The following is a 19548-nucleotide window of genomic DNA, read 5'->3' as shown; positions in this document are numbered from 1 at the left end:
CTTTGGCTTGGGTGGCTGAATGTGATAGTTTAGGTTAAAACAGGCCAAGGGAGCCATTGTGTACCCTGCTTTTGAAAGCCAGGCCTTTTAGCTCCATGCTTAAACTAGTGGATGCAATTATATGTTTCATTCACATGTAATATTTACTGAAGTTTCTGTTCTTAAGTGTGATAGATACTTTTGCATCTTGCTTAAAAGGATGGGCAAAAAATCCATCTTGCATGAGGAATAGCTCTGTTGTAAGGTTGGATAGAAATTTAGCTTATTGTGAGATCTTGGAATGAATGGTAAATGAGTTTTTCTGAATTTTCTTAACACTGAAGGATTTTTATACTACAGGTTAATATATATGTATTGTGTATATGTGTATATATGTATATGGCTAGAGATGTGTCCAGTAAAAATGGGCAATTTGATTAAAGCAGGAATTTAAGGAAGCGTTAGAATGGTTGCCTGGGGCTTCAGTAGGATTTTGCAGTGCTCTGGATGGTTAATACAGAATAGACTAACTGCTAGGACAGAGGAGCCCAGAATAATTTTCCTTGTCCCAGTTAAGTCAAGAACTATTAGAGCAGTGGAAATAAGGTTTCAACAAGAGGGGAAGAAAGGGTGAGGGACATGTCAGCTCTCAGTCTTGGTGCTTAGAGGGGAGAGTAACAGAATTTGGAATGGAAGAAGGGTAAGTAGCAGTTACTAGTGAAAATAAACTAATGTTGCATGTAAGTGCATTAGGAATGATTTTCATTCTTTCTAGTGCTTTAAAAAAAAAAATTCAAGCTAGTTGAATATTTGCAGTAAGACATGGAGGTCAAAGGAATATGGGATTTTCTTTGACCTGCATGTTTGTCAGGAAAGGCCTTTTCTCCGCTTTCAAACCTGATGTTTGGGCCATTTTGAGTAATTTCTCTCCAACCAAGTCCCACCAAACTGTGCTACACTGGCCATGCAGGAGTTTGACCCTCGTCCCATGACTTTGCTTCCCTGGTGCTGGAAGCAGGAGGGCACAGCAGGCTCCAGTAAATCACCTTCACTGTCTAGCTCATACTTAAATGTTTGGAGTGGCATTAAGTACTTTTTAAATGTACCTGTCCCACCTTTTTCTAAGGTATATTTTTCTCCTGTCATGTCTTGAGGTGTTGGATTGTGACACTGCAGTAGAAGTAACATTTCTGAGCGGCATATTGAAGGACCAGGACCTTGACAGGGATTGTGTGAGAGGACTCTTTAACCTTCTCTCTGCAGCACCCCATGGTGGTTCACTGGAAGTACTCAAGAAGCAGAATTTCTAGTCTCTCTTGGAAGTGCAAGGGTAACAAGACAACTGGGAGGAATGAGAAGGTGTTGTGGTGTTAGCTATAACAGCCCCATGTGAAGGCTGTGTGCCCAGTAGCCACAACCAGGAACCTTTATATTTTTCTGGCTGATAGCCTTCTAGTCCAAGGGGACCATCAATAAGGGACCTGTGAGAAGAAATGGGCTCCTTGCTAAAGGAGATGTTCTGCTCTGCTCTTCTTTGCAAGGAGCTAACTCAGCATTGTGCTTGAGGATTGATCTTCAGGACTAATTTCTGATAGTGCTTTGTCTTTATTCTCCTGTCAGCAGTCTGGCTTCAGAACCCTCCATACCTCATTCCATTGTTCCCTTGGCCAAGGGAGTGTTGAATGTGATACTCCTGAACAGTTCATTTGATTGCTCTGTCTTGCCCTTTGCCTGTCTCTGGGGTGACCACAAGAAGATGGGTCAGTGTGTTCAGGCTTCCAGGAGATACTGCAGGGCCTAGAGGACATACTTCTGCCCATTCTGGACTCATGATGTGTCTGGAGCAAGAGAAACTGTTCTCACACTTGGTAAAAATACAGTCCCTTCTCTTAGTCTCCCTGGTTGGTATTTTGCAACACCAGAGTTAGTTTCTGTGGTTTTCAGGTTGAAATACACATGCTCCTGTGTAGCTGAGATTCATTATCTGTACAACACATTGGCTTTTAAGCTACTGAGAGCAATGAGCCTCTGTCTGCAGTGCCTCCTTCCCATGGAGCTCATGGGAAGGAAAAAGTTTGATCAACCTGTTTGTTACAGAAGAAAGACAAACCCAGAGGGGAGTCAGAAGGGACCATTAGGTGTTCTTTTCTTCTCTGCAAGCTCCTCTCATGTGCTAAAGGAAATTGTTCTTCTTGTCATCTCAGATGATTATATTCACAAAATCCGACCCCCAAATATCATCCCTGTATTAGACACTGACCATCTACAGTCAGAATCTTATTTTGTGCCTTTATTTTGATTACCTTTGTTACCTCGGGCACTTGGCAGGAGCAAAAAGCCTCATCATTCTGATTGCTTCAGTTTCCCAAGATGTCTTTTGAGAGAAAATGTTTCCTGAGCTTTGTTGCAACCTCTTAAGTAGAATTTGGTCTTTCTGGGAATCATGTGAGATCAAGTGATTGCCTGGAGCAAGAGAAGGTACTGAAGCTGCAATAGCAAAGACCTTGATATCAAAGGCCACCTGCTACTGCTCTCCACCTCTTCAGCCTTAAATTACCAGGTTATAAATTCATCCTGTGTTCCTATAGAATGGCTGGCAGGTACTCAGCAGGTGAGCTGGGCTATTTCTCAGGGAATAGTTCACACTTGTATCCCAGCCAGAAATTTCCTCCTGCATAAACTTTTGTCTAGTCTTCACAGGATGTACTGAGTTGTCTTTTGGCCTTCTTCCTGTGTGCACCTCTTAATATTTTCTTGGTTTTCCTGGTGTCAATCAACAAATCCATGTCAGCATGTAGCTTTGACCTTCAGGTTTGCAACCCAGCTTACAGAGATACCTGGTAGGAGTAGAAAACACTGTCCCACAGTAAAATTAGCTGTCTTTTTTTCCCCAAACCTTGGTTTATTGATCAGCTTGTGTAAAGAATTTCTTATGAAAAACTTAAATGAACTCCTGAACATTTTCTGGTTGAAGAAAATGGAAAAAAATATCTTACAGTCTGTATTGATGTGGCTGAGCTACCCATACATACAGAGCATTGATTAACCTGAGTCTTCTGCTCACAGTGTGTATTTTCTTTACTGTGCTCAGTCAGAAATGCATTTCTAGCAAGCTGAGGTTGTATTTATGGAATGAACTGTGTTGTAATACTCATGGAAAAATCTCTGCTAGGACTACTGTCCACATCCAGGCCTGCAGGCCTATGGTCCATCTCTCATGGTCTGGTCTCATACCCTTGTGGCCTTTCCTCACCTTGGATCGACAGCATAAAGGACACAGCATCTTTTCAGTCATTTGCTTATAAGCAGCTTTTGTAGTTTAGTTTAGTGTAGCTGTTCTAAAATGTTTTCATTTCAGCCTAAACACAATGTAGTGGCCCCACCAATGCTGTGTAGGCTCATGTATTGCAGTATATGCATGTGGCATTATTTTTCCTTTGGTTTGTTTTGTCTGCTGTTTGGCACTAGAGAGACTCCCCATGTCCCCCTGCTGCCAGCAATTACAGACAGGTGCCAGTCCCCAGTGGGAATGCATATTTCCAGCCAATATTTACAGCTGGTTCTGACCTAGAGGGACAGAGCTGCTGCTGTCAGTGGAGGTGAGGGAAGTTTCCCTTTGGCTCTCCAGTGAGAAGCATGATGTAAAATGCAGCTCTGGTGATGGCTGGAAGGTTTTGATGGTTTTTTTGTGGCTCAAGCTATTTAATGTGTCTGTGCTTTCCTCTGAGTTGAGGGTCCTGGTTTGGGGGGTAACTGTGTCACCTTGGTCCTGATAAGGAGGGAGCCTTCCTGTCACAAAGCATGCCTGGCTGAGTCTCCTGAGCTGTTCTGTTAGTCTGTCCTACAGCTGCTTCTCCCTGGAGTGTTGTCCCTTCTGCAGCCTTGGTACCATACCAGGGTGAGGTCACCAGTGTTTGGTAAGAGATGGAGCTGCTTCCCCTACTCAGTGCCATCCACCTTGTATATTAAGAGTGAGTTTCTCAGAAGAAAAAATGACATGGTTGTGTCACAGGAGATTGCAGTTACAGTGGAATCATACAATAATGTGTCAGTGTAAGTGTTTAATGCTCTCTGTCATTTGAGTAGCAGCACACCCCAGCATTTTCCTTGTCATCTGTATCTTTTAGTGTTGGACTTTGCTTCTTTCTCCAGAGGCCTGCAAAGGTCGTTGTTTTGCAAGGAGAAATGCCATGACATCAGCTTTTGGGAAGCTGAAAATCCAGAGCAGCCAGCAGTGACAATTGAGGTCCTGCTTTATCACAGGTGATACCTTCCTGTGTCAGGTGTGTGTGGAAGAGTCCAGGGTGCTGTCCTGGCATTGCAAATGAAAAAGAGACTGTATGTCTGCAAAAATATATCTGTACCTGCAATGAGTAGTTGTGTCCTTGGAGGTTGATTGGGGCTGTGCTGTGGGTTTCTGTTTCCTCCTAATTTTTTTCACAAGCAGAAAACTACCTGTTGGAGTCACACCTCACTGTCACTTCCTCTCAGCCTTGAGGTGAATGCAAAATATAAGAATTCTAGTGTATATGTTTTTAAATCTGTTTGTGCTTTTAAAAGAGAAAATCTGTCCTCCTGGATGACCTTCACTTGTTGTGTGGAGGTTTTCCAGAGGTTGGACAGATTTCAGTAGCATTTGTTGTGCACTGTTCCCTACCTTACCAGTATGTGCAGCTGGATGAGCCTCTCCTACTGGGAATGAGGAAGACTAAGCCAAAGGGTTTCCTGCTCTCATTCTGAGCTTGTCCAGGCAGTTCTTGGGCATAGCTGGCTTTGGGATAAGTGACATAATTCCAATAAAACAGTTATGCTGCTGGGGTAAAATCTGGGTCTAACTGAACCTTTGTGCTTGGTTTTAGTGAAGCCACATTTCTCTTTAGGATTGCAGACTAGGAGGAAGATTAGATATGCTGGTGGAGGCAGCAGAGGAGTTGTCTGAATTTCAGCAAGTGGATATAGATGCAGGGAAAAGGGTGAAGTTTGAGATGAGAAAGATTTAAGGAGGGAAAGGAAATAGGCTTCTCTCTGATGGTGAAGGGGAAAGAAGCAGATAATGGTGACCAGGTGGCAATCTAAAGGAATCAAAGAGCAGGAAAGGGAAGAAGAATGGAGTTGGAGATCTCACAGGGGTCATGGAATGCATTAATTTCTTTTTCATACTCTTCTTGCATTTTAGGTAGGAAGAAACACCAATTAGCAACCTTTCTTCAGGATTTATCTAACCAATTTGAGCTTACTGTTTAGAGTGGGATGGGAATAACTCAAGGAAGTGATGGGGAAAGAATGATACTTACTGATAAATTTAATTTGTTAGGAAAGGAGCACAGGGAGAAAGTCAGTCCTTGCAGAGGTAGTTTTGCAAGAGGAACAGTTCCAGGAGTCCTTTCTCTGCTCCTAGGGCTCTGGGGATTCATTTTCTTTTGTGTTTCCACGTGCATCTTCCTTCTGTGGTTCTCCAGTTTCACAGTGTTCTTAGCAGGCAGCATGGTGCCTTTATCAGTGATCTGCAGCCCTGGCTGCTTCCTCAGGTGTGGTGCAGTAGCTCTTGTTATCCCCTGCACTGTGCTGGGCTGGCAGAGCTGTGAAATTGAGGGTTGGGGGTACTCCAGAGCTCCCTGTGTGCTGCTCACCCTGGTGCTGCTGCCCCAAGCAGAGACAAGGAAGGGAGCTGAGCGTGTGGCTGGCTTGTGAGCTCTGTCTGTAGTGTCAGGTATGAAAATCTCCCTAGTGCTTTTCTTCTATTCTATTTTATACTTACATTCTCACTGTGTGTCATCTAGAAATCAAAGCAGGAGTGTGCAGTTCAGCAACAGCAGCAAAACTGTGCTTACTACTTATCTGCTGCTTTGCTCAAATTAAACATTTATGGGGCCAGAGACTCCTCACTGCTCCATCTCAAATCTTTCAGCCTCCTACACTGTGATGATTTTTCTCTTTGCATTTTGACACAGCTCCTCTAACAAACACAGTGAAATCAAATTATTCTCCACTGGCCTCTCTCCCCATCTTTCCTTTGTGTCCCCAGTTTGCTTTTTTCCCTTGACCATGACATATGGGGAGCAGCTGTTGGTAGAGTCAATGCTTTTATTGAGGTTGAGTTGAGGTTTCCCCCCAGTCTGATGGGTAGAGATGTGTTCTGAGGTGGTGGGATTGTGTAGGAGCTCCTCACTGCTGGAAGCAGGGAATAACCCAGTGCTGCAGCACATTGCCTGCTATGCTCCAAGCTGTGTTGCTGACTTGGTCTCCATGGAGAGCAGTGGGATGCTTCCCAAGGCCTGCATCTCATCTGCCCCTGCTTTGTGGCCTGGAGTGAAACCTGGGCAATAGTTCTGTTCTTTGGGCACGCTGGAGTGCAGATAACTTTTGCAAAAAAAGCATTGTTCCTGAGTCTTGCCAGAGACTTTTAGAGGATCTAGTGCTCAATTTTCCCTTCCAGAGCATGGTCTACTTCTTTGATTGAAGTTTGCTAGCTTAAAGCAGTGCTGCATGGATGCTGAAAGCCCACGCTCCTAAAATAGATTGAGTAGAACGAGCACTTTAGTGCTGACTCCTCTTCAGGAGAGGAGAGGGAAGGTAACAATGAGCAGATGGCAGGTATTAGTCATATCACCTGATATATCTGAGCACCTCAGACCCCATGGCACAAAGGTGCCGGGGGAACCTAGAGGGAAGGAATCCTCCCAGCAAACCAGGCTGGCTGTTGGAGTTGCACAGGATACAGGCAGAGGGACCTGAGAAAATGAGGGGACTTGCAGCCAGATGCTAACCTGAGGAAAGTATGTTCACAGAGAGCCCTGGCCAGAGCCTGGGCCTGCATTTATCTGCCCAGTTTTCCAAGCTATTCCATCATGTATTTGACAAGCCCTCAGAGCATCACTCCTTGGGGCTCCCATGCTTTGTATCCTCTGCACAAGGGGTAGAACAAAGGTCCAGGTACCTCAAAAATAACTGAATTCCCCCAATTTCAGAATCAACTGGAATGACATTATCCTAGCTTCTACTCTAATAAGTGCACTACAGAAGCTGCTTGATCTTTTCCTGTAGCATCTAAATTGCCAGTGTGCACCTGGCAGTCGAGCTGGGCTGGCCTAGAATCCTCTCCCTTCTCCAGGTCCTTGGTATCCACGTGTTGGCCCTGGCCCAGCTGGCAGTGGGCTCCTAGGAGAGCCTGGAGATGCTCCCTCCTGCTGATGTGCTGGGAACACAGAGTGGAAATGCAGTGTAGAGTCTGTGCAGTCCCTTATACAGCAGTGGCTTCTAGCAAACTTGACACCATGGAGCAAGTAGGGCATGGAGGTGCCTGCAGAGGCAGTGTGGAAGTGCTGCACTTCCAGTTGTTTGCTCTGGCTGCTCTGTTTGTTATAATCATTTACTGTGCTGTGGGCACAGCAGAGGGAAGGGAGGTCCAAAGTTGGGCTCTTTTCACTCCCCTGTGCAGAGATGGGGTCATCAGGAACCACAGCATTGATATGCTCTTCCTGAAGAATGGCTTTATTTTTAGTTTTTTACCCCATTTGTTTTGGGGTTTTATTGTTCTAAATTTTTAACAGCAGAGGCTGAATGTGTGGTCTCCTTTTTCTCGTCTTTTGTTTCAACTTCCTAAAGAGCTGCTCTGCTGGAGTTACTCCCATCATTTTTCACACTTGTGCTCAGCCCTCTGCAGAAGCCAAGCACCCTGTGGGCCTCTGAATTACAAATGCCATTTTGGTGGCACCTTGCATCCTTCAGCTTCTGCCAAGCACCTAATGAATGTAGGAAGGGAGTAAAACTTCTGCTGTGATACATAAGGGGTTAAACTAAGCTCTGTTTATTAGTGTTGATGCTTTAAATGGTGCCAGAGCATTTGAAAATGGGCAGTGGACAGGGCAGCAGGCAGTAAACACCGTTAAATGACAATACTGTTCAATATTTGCTGTTAATTGAGAGAGGCAGCAGCTGCTGGTATGCAGCTTCAGCCAGGATGAATTAGTAATGAGTCTGTAACTGGGTGCTTTTTTTTTCTGGTTTAAGGTTGCATCAGCCCTTTATAGTTCAGTAACATGATTGGGATAGAAATAAAAATCATAGCATGCCCTAAATTGAAGATTTTGTTTTGTTTTTGTTTTCAAGTGAGTTGTCATGGAGCTTGGTGTCAGTGATAAATTTGGCAGCAGTAATAAAACTGCCTTGTATTTAAGGACCAAATTTAAAGATTTTGGTTAGCTTTTCCCACGTGGCAGCCAGTGGGAATGCAGCAGGCAAAGCAAGCTCCTCCTTTGAAAGAAGGCACTTTTGTTGGGTTCTCAGATGTTTTCAGTTCAAACAGGAGTTTTGGTTCAAGTTTCTTTGCTGGCACTGCTGCAGGATGTGGGGTATGAGAGAGTTCTGTCCCTTGCTGCAGGAGGAGAGGGAGCACTAATTCAACATTTCCTTTGTCCTTTCCTTGCACTTTTGCCATGGTGTGTGTTGAGCTTAACTTTTGAAAACTTGCTGATAAGCTGTTATCAGCCAACAGTTAAAACAACAAACCTTTCCTCCTTGCTGGGTTGGGATAGGGACTTCCCAAGGCTTCAGAGCCATGGTGTGGAACAGGAACATCATTAATCCAGAGCAGCCAGGCTGGGGGCAAAGTTTTCTCTCTGAAGAAACCAGCCACAGCTGCTGCTTTCATGCTGTTTACGTAACCTGCCCTGTAAGTATTTATTTTGCACAAAACGCTTTATTTTGAGCTGTAGATGTTGTTGTGAAAGGTCAAAACTCTGTTCTAGTGGTTTTTAGCAGATCTGAAGTGGGGTACAGGAAATGAAATTCCAGCTCAGTGGAAAACAATGCCAACAGTCCTATTGATTTCAGCACAGCTCGGCTTTCATCCCAAGTAGAAGAATTTCGAAGCAAATAATGTTGTGTTTGTTCAGTTTGTTAAACAAAAAATCCATCTGCAGGGGTTTGCACTTGAATCCAAATACTTGGAATTCTGCTGGTATTTTGGTAGGATGAGAAATACTAGATTGAAAGAATTCTTTGGGTCCACAGTGATTAAGTTAAAGGAGAAAAAGAAAATTCAATCAGCAAGTGTGTTTGTACCCCTGTTCCCAGTGGGGGTGATTTCCATTGCACACCTTTGGCTTTTGGGTCTCTCCTGTTCACCTTGGCAGTTTTTACACTGTCAGTGTTTTTATGCATCCTTAAGAGCTTGAAGCTGCCACACACCATGCTGGCTTATGGACTGGATTATAGAGGCATGAAATCTTTCAGGTTGGATGTGGGAAGCAAGTGCTAAAAGCCAATCCAAGGCTATAAAATGTGGTGGTAAATGGAACTGCAGGAAGAGCTGAACTTGTCTGCTGCTGAAAATCCTCCAGCCCCACAAGTCCCTTCCCATTTAGGCACTGACCATTCCTACCTTGACTGCCAGTGATAAATGGTGGTTTCAAACCTGTCCTGAAAACCTGTAATTATTTTTTTTTTAATGTGAAATGCAGTAATTTATTCCAGTGGCATTTGGCCAACTTTGGGCATCTGGTGTCTCATGTTTTTTATGAACATCTCTCCAATTTTCTCTGCTGTCTCCTGTACATGTATATGATTTGTGTTTACAAGGATAAGGTATTCCAATGCATTTTTTCCTATTTTGTGTGACTTTGATTCTTTCAATCTTATTATTGTTTCATCTGTAGTATTGCTTACAGTATTTGTTTTCTTAAGCAAGAAAATAAACCTTGTACTTACATGTATCATTTCCTGTCTTAAAATAGTGGGAAAAATTATAATTGCTGTCTTTTGAGGCTTTTTTCATTGATTTAGTAGAACCATGTAATTTTATGGTGAACAAAGGCAAATGTTTACATTTTTAATACATAAAGTATAAACTCTAAAGTTTGTCTAATAAAACTGTTTGTTTACTGTAGAGTTTATTTTGGAATTGTTCTGTAATTAAAATAGTTAATGCAGGCCTGGTATGGGGCACAGAGGCTGCAAATTGGTATTTTCCTGTGCAAGAATATTGTTATAGCATCGTCCTCCTGTGAATGTAGCCTGACCCAGACCTCACAAGCTTTTGCTTGTTGGGAATGTGGAATTACCTGTCCTGTTTTTGTGGCAAACCAGCAAAGATAAGGAGATATATAAAATGAAATGACAGTGGTGACCAAACTTAGTATTTTTCTCAAATACAATTGGCTCTTGCTCCTACTTCAGCAAAAAAATTAGGAATGTGCTGAACTTCCCAAACATTGGGAGTGGCCTTGAGAGCAGCTGAATTATGCTGCAGAACATGAGGCAGGTGGTGCCACATGGATTTTTTTTTTTCTTTGTCTAAAGTCTTTTAGTTCTGCCAAGAGACTGTGCTGGTATTTCTAACCCTCTTCCTCAGTGTTGTAGTAGCTTGGTTGTGTCTGAAGCATATGAGGAAAACCATATGTGTAGGTAGAGAGGAGCTCTTTTAAGACCAGGTAGTTTCGTGTTTGCATTAAAGTTCTGTAATTTCAAGGCTGTTGATTTATCTTTAATTTTATGTAGAGCTGGGTCAAGTCTTGCAGCCTGTTAAATTTGGGGGGTAGGGGGGTGGAAAAAGTGCAGTAGGCTCAGGACTGGGAGTCTCAGTAGTTGTTGTCTCTCTCCTAGCACGGTTCTGGTAGTAACAGGAATAATGATAGTTTGAGTTGTATGTACGTAGGAGGTCTGAAGTAAGTTATGCTTTTCCTAAAATTTGCTTAAAATTAGGAAAACAAATAGCTTGGAGTTTAAGGATAAAATTAAGTGTAAAATATCATTAATAGATTACCTTGATGTATGTTATTTTACAGGCTAATCCAATCCTGATGTAATTTTGTAATGTGGAAAGCTCTGAGCTCTTTTACTGGAGCTGCTTGCTTAATTTAGATTAAAATTGTACCATAAAAGGATTATAGAGTGTGTGCCTGTGCTAAGAAAGGATGTACTAAATATGCTGAGGTATTTTTCTACTCCCAGCTCCTTTTTGAAAGTGCATACTTAATTCTGGATGTTCTCTGCTGCCTTCGAATGTGCCACGTAACATCACGATGTGCTGCGGGGATGTGTTGGCTTGATCTTGGGAGCTTTTTTCCAATGCACTTCAGCAGGATTCTGAGCTTCCTTGTTCTTTCCAGAGAGAAGAATCCAGTGCTGGACTTTCCTAAACACTACCCATGGTGCAGCTTCCGAGGACAGCTTGATTTCTGCGACTTGAAGAGGAGGCACATGTGCAGTGAGCCAAGAGGACATGGGCTTCCAGTGCATCTGGAACAATGATCAGGTACCAGCAGTTGGTGATATTCAAATGGTAGTAACTAGTCAGAAGCTCAAAGAGATATCAAGTGATAATGTGCTCACTCCTGCAGTTGCCCTTAAACTCTGACTACACTTGCCTTTCTAAGGTAGGGACGAGCTGAGTTCACCTTCTTGTTTTATGTTGTGTTCAAAGCCGTTTGTTTTCCTGCTGAACCTGCAGAGGCCTTATGGGATCCAGCTCCCATGGGAGTAGCAGGAAGGGATAAGTGCCAGAGGGGTAGGTGCATAGATGGAGGTGAAGTTAGTGTTTACATTTTTCCAATATAACTTGGAGTCTGAAAGCATTTGAATCTATTAATTCAGGTGTATTGATTTTGTGAGGGGACAGCTTTAGCATATTATTTTCCATTCTTATGAGTACTTTGACATGGTATTTCCCTGGTGATTGGCTGGAGAATGCAGATTCTCAGAGAAATCCAGGCTGTCATAGCTGGAGTAGAGACACCAGCAAAGTTCCAGAAAAGCAGAAATTCATGGTTTGTTTTGGATATTGCCATTCCTAGGAATATATAATCTCTTGATTCTGTGTCATATATGCAATTTTTTAGTTTAACTACATCTATTTTATGTATTAAAAATTAAGTAGTAAAACTTGTATGTTAGCAAACCACATATATCTGTCTGTATGATGAGCTGAAAAGGAGCTAATTCTATAAAAACTCTGTAAGCTTTGGAGAATTAAGTTTAGAAGAATATGTAAAAAACAGTTGCTTGTTTCTTTGTAGATGCTGCTTGAAAAATAATTTTTTCTTGTTTATAAAATTATTTAGAGTTTTCTTCAGTCAGTGGCTGGGTATCTGTGTAATGCAAGAAAAAAGCAGTTGTTTCACTGGAGGAGACTGAAAATGGGTTTGTTCTACACATCTTTACGTTTGTGTGATCTTTGTTGTACAGAGATGCTTCATGCAGAGAAAGCTACAGATACATAATTTTAGGATGTGCCTGAGCCACCTCTGAGTGGGATTGCAGGAAGATGTGAGATGGAACTACATTTTGGGATTTGTTTCTTAATATAAAAGCTGTCAATTTTTACCCATTCTGTGAGGAGTGGTGGGTGCTGTAGAGGCAGAGCATCCATATATTTAGATTCTGGCTGTCTCTTGTTACGAGCTATAATTAAGGTGAAGTATTTTGCTGGAGAATTGAATTCTCCCTTGATTTGAACCTGGTTCCATCTCTGTGAAAGCAATTAGTTGCTTGAACCACCCTGTCCTTGCTTCATCAGTGACAATTCATCAGTTGCTTCATCGACATTGTTGCTTCTAATTTATCTGATTCTTTGTAGTTAATAGGCAAGGCACTCGATATGGGAGTTCTCTCTATGGTGGTGCTGAGTAGAGGATAGAAGGTCTGGCCCTAAGGGGGACTGTGACATTTATAGGGGACTGGAGGTTATAAAACACTCTGTGAAGCTCTGGAGGGTCCCAGGGTTAATGCTTCAGCTGATGTGCTTTTGAGCATGGCTCTCAGTCAGCCTCTCTTAGCCATGACTTGAATTTACTGATGTGGTGCTGGTTTTTCCCAGGAAAAATGGGCAAATACAAAGCTGTGCAATACAAAGCTGGTGGTTTGAGCTGGAGTATTAGGACACTGGCAAAGTTTGATGTGGCCCTGGGGTGAAATCCGTTGAACCTTTGCTTGTCCCTTAAGATCAGTTCTGTGATTTAATTCAGAAAGTATTTGGGGTGCTGTGCAGTGACCCCTTTGGGGTGCTTTCTCCATCATACTGCAGTGTCCAACGTTGTGCTTGAAAACAAGGATCAAACCCCACTACTGACAAGTTCAGAGTTCTAAACTCCAATATTGTGCCATTTAAAGTGCTGTCACAGCTCCTGAACTGAGTAGTTCTGCAGTGTGATACCTCACACAGATCAAGAGGACTCTTCTGGTCTGCAGTGAGCACTGGGGGGCAGAAGCCTCTTGGGAGGGAGGGGAAAAAAAAAAAGGCAAAACCTACTGAAAGCTTCATGAGTGACATGGGTCTGGGAGGATGATGCTGAGCAGGTTTTGTTTGCCTTGGGAATATTTACATAGAGCTGATCCACTCTTCTTGAAGGAACTTTATCACAGTACTACAGAGAAAACTGTTGGTACTAAATATAGAGCCTTATTCTGGCTGTCTCATGACTTAAGTTCTGCTATCTTAGTGGGCTTTCAGCAGTTTTTGTAGGTTTTTTGGTAGAAAATCTGAATATTACTCCTCGAAGGGGTTGTGTAACAGTAGCAAGGACAGAAAGATTTAATTTGGTGAGACCTTGCACTGCAAAAGATCAGAGGAATTTTTCAGCTTCTGCTGTTGCTGTAAAGCTTTCAGTGCCTCAGTATCTTCAGAGATGATCCCTCAGAGGTTCCCATAGTTCATCTCGATCTTTTGCATCAAGGCAATGTCACTATTGCTGTACAGTTTTTGTGAAATGATTTTTGTTTCCTTCCTAATAGAGGAAACAACTTAAGTTCCTTAGGCTGGAGCTTCACTGCTTACCATTTAGAAAAGTTCTTCTCACAGCCTAAGTAATTTTTTCTTCTTGCACTTTGAGTCCATTGCTTTTCCTGGTCACTGTAGATGTGGAGCAGGCCTTCCCTCTTTCTTTGAAGAAACCATTTGTGTATTTGGTAGGAACATATCATATCTCTTTCTTAGCTTCTCATTTCACTCTGTCCAGACTGAGCCACTTCACTGAGCTACCTCCCCATCCCTCAGAGCTCACCTGGTGACCTGTCTGCCTTTGCTTGTCATTCTGGGGTGGTTGCTGACATTCCCAGCAAGGTTTTCCCAAAAGGGGACTTTCCCCAAGGCTTCATCAAAACTGAGGATCAGGAATTTGTATTCCTGTCAATGGATAGAAGTTGTCTTGTTTGTGACAACTGGATATTTATAATTTGTGCTCAGTCTCTGATCCTCTCCATCCCCAATCCTTATCTACAGTGCAGCTGCTCAGCAGTTGTTTCTATATTTATGCAGGTGATTTTTTTTTTCTGTGAACAACACTTGACCTTGGGGAATTGGACTGCATTTTTAATCACTTCTTCAGTTTCATTAATTCCTCCCTGCAATAGCTTCCCATTTATGCATGTCTTTTTGTGGCAATAACATAAATTATAGGACTTTTCTTTCCACATGACACTAATACTGAGGCTTCATTGTCAGCTCTCATTGCTTTTTGCAGGTTCCTCACCTGCCAGAGGAAAAGTGACAGTGGCTCAGCTGGCTTTATAAGTGTCCCTTATAACTGCTATTGATGAATACTTATTTTTAAAATTCTTTTCTTCAGTATTTCTCACTGCTGGGAGGCCTATTAGAGTTAATTATTATTATGGAAGACTTGATTTCAGCCTGTTCTCTGGGAGGGATGTTATTTTGTGCCTGTTTCCCTGAATAAATAGATCTGGTTTCCTCTCATGGCTTCTGCTCAGCTGGCCACCACCACTGTCAGTCTGGGGAGGCTGTTGCTCACTTGCTGCATTAGCTGCCCTTTCAGCAGCTGTAATGTCTCTTATCTAGCACCATTTTCCTTCCTGATGGAATTCCAGAGCTTCTCTTTAAGTCCCAGGAGCTGGGCTGCCATCTTTCAGAAGAAGGTAGTCTGCAAATGTAGTTTTTTGAACTTTCCCAGCCTCATCAGTGCATGTTCTTAACATTACAGTGTTATGCCTCCTCCTAAAACTGCACAGACTGGAACCACAAAGGCAGGGCTCACCTGGAGAAAGGAGGGGAAGCCACTCAGAAACTCCTTAAAAAAGGAATCTTTACTAACCCCATGCCTAAACACATGGTGCTTTTTGCCTTGTCATTGTCTTTTAGTGCTTTTAGTGCCTTTATTTTACTTTACTCTGAGTTCCTGGAGTGTTGCTGAAGGCAATACAAGGTTAGAGGAAGTCCTTGTAGTTGTTATGTGCTCCTACCCATCATGAGCACACTCAAAACCACACCAGGCAACAGTGTGGAAGGTGGTTTTGTGTAAATAACCTCACTCTTGGTAGCAGCAGTTGTAGTACTTTGATTTGGAGACTGTGCAGTGGTGGTACAAGTGTCTCTGAGTTTTCTTGAGTAGCTTTTAGGGCTACACTTACGAGAAGGGGAGCTTTCCCTTGGGGTATTGCAGATCTGTGACTCTGTGCTGGTTTCCAGCTCCCTGCCTTCGTGTTTAAGCAGACCCAGAGATCTCTTGGTGGCTCACTGAAGCAGCTGTTCAGAGAGCAGAGGCACATCCCAAGTTTCTGATCTGAGAGGCTCTGAGCCGTGTTCTGGGCACAGCCCTTTTGCCTGTGGAGGAACAATCGGGCACCAAAACCTACCCCCAGCTTGGTTTTACCCCTTAATTTGTGTGGGACTCCTCTCTCAAGGAGGAGTATGGGCTCTGGGCTGTGGTGACTCAGGAATGGGGTCTGAAGTCACCAGGGCTGTCCTGTTGTAAACAGCCTCCCTTTCCAAACAGGGCTCCTGACTGGAATTCCTGCTCACCTTTCTCTGGACATTGCACATGTCCCATTTTGGAGCTTTTTCTATTTTCCTCTGGTCAAGCTTCTCAGGTCTCAGTGCTGGTCTTGTCAAATTACAGTTTTGTTCGCCTGCCTCTGCAGGAGGACTTCCCAAAGTCCCAGGTCTGGGCACATTCAGGATAAAATCCTATATGATAAATGCATACATTTCATTTCTGGTCTCAGTAAAGTGCCATTGAGACAACTGATTTAAAATTGTGTTGTATTTGCCATGTTGAGTGTGTAAGAGAGATACAAAATTACAAAAAAAAGGAAAAATAATAGAATAAATTGGCCTGTACTACTGTGTTACATGTTCAATTTTTCGATTTTTTTCACAATATTCCAGTTTCCTGTAACTGATAATTCTGGAATGTGTGGTGCGTCAGATAGGGTCTAGTCTGTAAACAGCAAGTTTGGAAGGATGTGAAATAGAAGCTTTGCTCCTTACAAAAGAGGAAGGTGAGCTGCATCAGGTCAGGTCTGGACATAATGACAGCAAGAATCTGATTCTGTGATTCTGATTCCTTCCTTATGGACACTCACAGGAGGGATGTGTGTCTAGGGCTGGGAAGAGTGGATTCAAGGTTTCACAGGTGTTTAGGACTTGACAATGAAATGCCACCTTATCTATGCAAATATTCACCCAAACGTTTGCCTGGTAGAGACTCATTTGCTTTCTCTATTCACTTATTTACTTGTCCAGGTAGGAACTTTTCACAGAGCAGTCCCTCCTGTACCTCCAAGTGTGTGCTGAGTAGGTTTATTAACAGCCTAAGTGCTGCATAATTGTGAAATTAACCTTTGAGTCACTCCCATCTCTTTTCTAATTTTCTGCTGCTGTCAGAGGAATATGCCACGGGAAGCATTGAGTGTTTGCTTTGGGTTTGTGCTTTCCTGTGTGGCTGTTATGGGCTACTGGCAGAAGCAGGATCCTGGGATAACTCAGCCTTTGGTCCAGGGCAGCAGAACCATCCTTCCTTGTCAAAGGTTGGCTTAGGATTTCTTCCCAAGTTGCCAAGGCCTACAAAAAACAACGTATGCTATTTTTGAGTATTGGCATAATATTGGTATTTCAGTCTTCTGCAATTTTAGTTGTTCACCAGTTTATTAAAATTGAAGGTCACGGGATTGGAGAACTTGTTAAATGATTATTTTAGGACTGGGCTCAAATCAATAGGATGTGCCAACTAGAAATGTTATGCCTAGCAGATGCTGTATAACATTCCTATTAGTTATTAATTGGCTTGGAAATACTTAATTATCTTGTATTTTTCAAATATGGTGAATTAGTTTTTAAAAATACTTTTAGCTTTCTTTTTGCACCCATTGCAATCAGTTTAGCCTGTTATTTCTCCTACTGGTCCAGTTACTTGGTTGCCCATAATTCTTTTCAGAAATCCTGTTGCCTGTCAACTTTTCACTGGCACTTTCGTGGTCCCTTAAGAACTCTGGATTTTTAGTATCTTATACCCTTGTTGTATATAGTACATTTTCCCCCCTGTTTTCATATTCATTCTGAGCCAAATTATATTTGGCATCTGATACTTGAGTTCCCTGCTTTAACCAGTGATTTTGTCTGAGCGAGAGTGAGGAGAATAATTTCTCTTTCTTAGTATTGATCAACTTAGTTACTGATCAAAGGATTTGTGTAATGTGTGCTATGAAAATGCTTACCTGGTTGCAACACAACATAATCGTGTAGCAGCTGTCAATTTTAGGACAATGTGGGTTGGCTTTTTGTTTCACAGTGATTTAAGGTATTACCTTGTATTACATTCAGGACCTTTGTATTTAAAAATTTTAACCTGAACTGTTGAGGCATAGATGAAATCAAGTGTTAGGATACTGAACCAAGCTACCATGGACAAAAAAATATGAAATTCTATGCACAAGCTCTTTTCTTCTCCTTCAGTCCTCCTGGGGTTTTGTTCCCACTTATTTTCTCTGCTGCATTTTTTTTTTTAATAAATGTCACTGCAATTAACCCTTGGAAACCTCTGAAAATTATTTGCTTTTATTTTTATTCTGACTTTTCTTATTCTATAGCAATATTTCTCCTTTTCTTCCACTTCTTGCATGTGCTACTGCACTCCCCCTTCTAGTTCCTGAATTGATCCCTTTAGGGTGAGAAAGTAAATTAACGTTTTTGTCTGTTTTGGAAATGCCAGGGAAATCTGGAAGCTGTCTCCATCTCTTGGTATTGGAAAGCTGAGTGCTGGGCTCTGGAGGGCAAGGCAGGGAGTTGAAGCAGGTGCAGCTGGGATTTGAAATGGGGGCACAGAGTGATCCCTTTGGAGAAGAGATGTCTTTCTCTATTCCTCCACTGCAGCTTCCCCTTGGGTACAGGAGTGCTCAGGCTGCAGCAGTGCTGCTGTCTGGGCAGAAATCTTGTGCTTTGGTGACTTTTAGCTCTTAAAGAAGAGATATTTCTAAAGCAAAACTAAATTTGTGGTTTCTTTGATCTTGAAAGTAGGTAATAAGAAATTTGCATTCCTTTTCATTTTCCTTGGCCAGATTTATAAATCTTAATTCAGAAACTACAGTCCAAAATCCAAGCCCTCCTCCTCCTCTGCAGAAGCTGGTATCAGTGGTGCTGCTTACATGAGATCAAGTAGGCACAAAATCCTTGTTTTTTCATCCCAGATCTGTGTTGTTGTTACATCCAGTCCTGGTTTATTTTGGGATGTTACCCAATTTCCATAAGGAAAGGTAGGATTGTCTCAGACATTCTTTTCAGATGTCCCCACCAGAGTAAGTTTTGGGGACACCCTGTTTTGGCATAATTGCTTCCTACTGGCCAGGAAAAAGTGTGGTGAAAATGTGGAAATTCTGTCTCTTAATAATTTTGAGGCTGCGAATTGTTCAGAAGGAGTTTGAGGCCCAATTGATGAATTCTGGTCAAGCCTGAGATGGTGTAACTGCAGAGCTTGCAGCCCAGCTTATCCTTCAAACTTTGACCTTCATTCCTTGTCATGCTCATCCCTCCACTCCTTCCCTTATGTCTCAAAGGTACAAAAAGAAGGCAGAACTTGTGCCCCTTTCCCTGTCCATGTACAGGTGAAGCACAGCTGCTCTTGCAGGTGGTTACCAGGACTCTGCCAAAGATTTGGGTGTCCTTGGCTGTGGTCTGCACAGCAGTGGGAGTGGGTGATGTGCCCACCGTGCCTTACATAGCCCGAGTGAAACTCTGCCTGCTCTGATCTTTGTTCCCGGACCTCACTGGGCTTCAGAGCTTGTCCTGCTGCTGCCCGGAATGTTTGACTGGAGCCGAATGGGGGATTTTGTTAACGCTCCTTTTTTTATTTTGCTGGTGCTTTTGCATCGCTAATCAAACACAAGCCTCCTATTGTTCTCCCCGCTTCTTCCTCCCGGTCCATGTTTATATTTAGTTATGTTAATAAGAATACGCGGGGTTTGTAATCCCGTAAGAAGCCGGGGCGGCGATGAACTCCTTTTCCGATTGCCGAGCGCGTTCGGTTCCCGCGGCAGATGGCTGTTATTTGATCCGCCGCTGTTCCGGGAGCGGCGGCCACCGGGGCCGCGGAGATGCCCGGGCCCGGCGCCGCTGCTCGGGGGGCTCGGGCCGCCGGTGCCCGGAGCGGGCGGGGACTGCCGGCCGCGCTGCCGGTGCGCAGCCCCCGCCGGGCTCCATCCAGCCCCATTTCCATCCATTCATGAATCCGTGACGTCAGCACGCTCGGTGCTTCTTTGCAGCAGGCTGCAGGATTGTGTGGGTGGAATTTCCTTTTATTTTGCAACACTTCCTTTTTTTTTTTTTTCCTTTTTTTTTCTTTTTTC

General features: G+C 43.1%; 1 protein-coding gene across 4 annotated transcripts in view; it reads left to right on the top strand.

Moving 5' to 3' along the window:
* MAP3K13 (mitogen-activated protein kinase kinase kinase 13) overlaps positions 1–19548 on the top strand; it is a 71797-nt gene that overhangs the window by 15066 nt on the left and 37183 nt on the right. For all 4 annotated transcript variants that reach the window (XM_059855131.1, XM_059855134.1, XM_059855132.1 and 1 more), the window contains exon 3: positions 11088–11233. The gene's annotated coding sequence lies outside the window, so the exon portion shown is untranslated. The remainder of the gene's footprint in view (positions 1–11087; positions 11234–19548) is intronic.

Source organism: Haemorhous mexicanus, chromosome 10, assembly GCF_027477595.1.
Source record: "Haemorhous mexicanus isolate bHaeMex1 chromosome 10, bHaeMex1.pri, whole genome shotgun sequence".
Taxonomy (NCBI): Eukaryota; Metazoa; Chordata; class Aves; order Passeriformes; family Fringillidae; genus Haemorhous; species Haemorhous mexicanus.
Note: the sequence above shows the minus strand (reverse complement) of the source record. Positions and strands in the feature narration are given on the sequence as shown.